This window comes from Chelonoidis abingdonii, unplaced genomic scaffold (assembly GCF_003597395.2).
Source record: "Chelonoidis abingdonii isolate Lonesome George unplaced genomic scaffold, CheloAbing_2.0 scaffold0843, whole genome shotgun sequence".
Classification (NCBI taxonomy): domain Eukaryota; kingdom Metazoa; phylum Chordata; order Testudines; family Testudinidae; genus Chelonoidis; species Chelonoidis abingdonii.
The window spans coordinates 1-2,830 of NW_027425104.1; the positions used below are offsets into that span (position 1 = coordinate 1).

Below are 2,830 nucleotides of genomic sequence, written 5' to 3' on the forward strand. Positions count from 1 at the left end.
CCTGGTGGGTTAGAGCAGGTGGGGCTGGGAGCCAGGACTCCTGGGTTCTCTCCCCGGTTCTGGGAGGGGAGTGGGGCCTGGTGGGTTAGAGCAGGCGGGGCTGGGAGCCAGGACTCCTGGGTTCTCTCCCTGGCTCTGGGAGGGTCTAAGCACCCCATGGTTTGGCATTTGTCCGTTAGCTCTCGGCGGCGGCCCTGCCAGACAATTGGCTGCTTTGCCGTTTGTGGTTTCTGACAATCTTGACATGGGTGTGATGCAACCTTCCCTCCCCGCACTTCCCCCCGCCCCCGGGCTGGACTGACTGGGCTGCAGCCCTTCCGGCCCAGGCCCAGCTGGGTCCCTGATGGCACCGGGGGAGGCTTCAGGTGCCATTCTGGTCCCAAAGAGCCTGTGGAACTCCCTGCCACATGCTGATGCCGGTGCTGAGAGTCAGGAGTCCTGGCTTCTAGTCCCAGCTCTGGTTTGGGGTCTGCTGGGTTAGAGTGAGTGGGGGGGCTGGGGAGGGTCAGGACTCCTGGGTTCTCTCTCCAGCCATTGGTGATGATCGAGAAAGTCCCTTTGCCTTACTTCCTGCTGAAAGGACAGCGCCATGGAAGCTCTATGTTCCTGCGCCCTCCAGTGGTTGTGATGGGAATTGCCCCCCTGTGTCCTATACCCTATACTGCTGACTGGAGAATTGCCTCCATCCCAGGTGCTGCGGGCCATGCTCTGCAGGGTACAGGGCTCTGAAGTCAGTTCCCCACCCCAAATCCATCACTGTGTGGACTAATGCTCCCCCTGTCTTTCCCCAGCAGCTCTTCCCAATGTGAATCTGGCTTCTGACTCTGTCGGGGGGGGAGAAAGGCCCAGCAGCCTCATCAGCACCCGTGCTCCGCTAGCGACCCGGACAGGCGGGCGCCCGCAGATCCCCCCCACCCTTGGAAATCCCCCAGCCCCCAACACGCTCGGACCCACAAGCCGCTGCCATCTGGGTGAGAAACACTTCAGGTGTGGGGGGAGAGTGCACACTGATGGCTGCGGAGAGAACCCAGGAGTCCTGGCTCCCAGCCCCCCACTTCTGTCCCAGAGCCGGGGACAGAACCCAGGCATCCAGGCTGCCAGCGCCCCCCACCCCCCGCAATCGCCTAGACTGTGCAGCTGGTTCCTGGGGGAGGCATATGGAGGATTTGGGGGGTAACCTTGGGCTAGAATTATTTATCCCTTAGGTAATGATACATGTGTGAAATGGACTGGTGTTTTGGGGGGCGCCGACAGTCCCTCCACTGCCTTTTCCCCTTGAGGGGGGGAGCTCACCCCTTCTGAGCCCCCCCCACCCCCACAGCTGATCTGCACAGGGAAGGCCCAGGGAGGGGGAGACAGTGGGGGCGGGAGGATAGTCTTTGATCCTAACCCTGCGCCCCTTGGGTTCTGTCTCTTGCCTGCAGGTTCGGTGCCGTGGGCCGAGCCTCCCACGGTGAGGGGCGTGGGGCTGTAGCCAGCAGGTAAGGAAAAGGTGTAGGGGGCAGTGAGAGGTTGGGGCGGGGGGGACAGGGAGCCCAGAGCGACGGGATGGGCACGCCTCACCTTTCATTGCCCTGTTTCCTTCCTCGCCGTCCAGGTCATAGGACAGCAGAAGCTAAACCCAACGCACACGTAGAGGGCGATGGCCGCCGAGACGCTCAATTTTGGACCGGAATGGTGAGTACAGGGAGCTGGGGGTGGCAGGAGCGGGGGGGCAGGGCCCAGAGAATGGGGGACCTGGGGGGGGGGAGGATCCAGAGATCACAAACACCGGTTGGCCCTTAACTTTGGGGCAAGATGGTGAAAACGCAGTACAGTCCTCCTCTCCCAAACTGGGAGAGAACCCGGAGTCTGGCTCCCAGACCCTAAGCTCTGACCCACCCAGCCCCCACTCCCCCCCAGAGCTGGGGAGAGAACCCAGGGATCCGGGGCCCAGACCCTTGCTCTGACCCACCAGCCCCACTCCCCTCCAGAGCCGGGCAGAGAACCAGGAGTCTGGCTCAGACCCCTATGCTCTAACCCACCAGCCCCATCCCCTCCCAGAGCCGGGGAGAGACCAGGAGTCCTGGCTCCCAGCCCTCTGCTTAACTCATTCTAACTTAACCTGAACCGCCCTTGAAGGCTCCCACTGGCCAACCCCTTCGCGGCCTCCTCTGTGTATGTGGCTGAGTTTCGCGGGACTGGCCCTTGCTGACTCTCCGTCTTCCTGCCCCCCCCTAAGGCTCCGCGCGCTGTCCAGTTGCGGGGGAGAGCGCGGCCTCGCCCTCCTGCCCTCGAACCTGCCATGCCAAAGATACAAACGCTCGCCGGGACTGAGCCGGCTACGGCAGAGAAAGGAGAGGCTACGCACTCTTATATAAAAAGAGAACGAAGCGTGCGTCAGTGTGTCCGCCCTGGGGGCGGAGTACAGAGTGTCCAGTGGGTTGGCTCCAGAGAGTCATTCGCACCCAAAACATTAAAATGTCCGCCCAAAAGAAGGAAAATCTATGCACAATATTTAAAAAGTCTGGCTGCACAGAGGTGGGAGATCCCACCTGCAGCTCCCCCGCCTCCCCAGACACGGACCGGCGCGGTGAGGCTACCACACCCTGACACAGCGCAAAGGACTGGCCGGCCCTCTTGTCAGGTGTGGAAGGAGGAATCCAGCGCGTCGGGGCGATGCAGGGGTTGAGAGGTGGTGGGCTGTCTGGCGCAGGCAGTCAGCGGGGATCTGGAGGCACAGGGGCTTGTTGGGGGGTTAGGTGCAGTGGTAAAGGCTCTGCAGGGGGGTTCAGGTGAAGGTGGTTGGGGCTAGTGTTGTGGGGGCTAGTGGGGGTCAGGTGAGAGGAGT

General features: G+C 62.2%; 1 long non-coding RNA gene across 1 annotated transcript; it reads left to right on the plus strand.

Moving 5' to 3' along the window:
- Window positions 1-7: 7 nt before the first annotated feature.
- On the plus strand, window positions 8-2,246 carry LOC116834569 (uncharacterized). Its single transcript, XR_004375983.2, has 4 exons — window positions 8-971; window positions 1,425-1,481; window positions 1,598-1,677; window positions 2,222-2,246. It is a non-coding gene; the product is annotated as an uncharacterized LOC116834569 (long non-coding RNA).
- The last annotated feature ends 584 nt before the right edge of the window (window positions 2,247-2,830 follow it).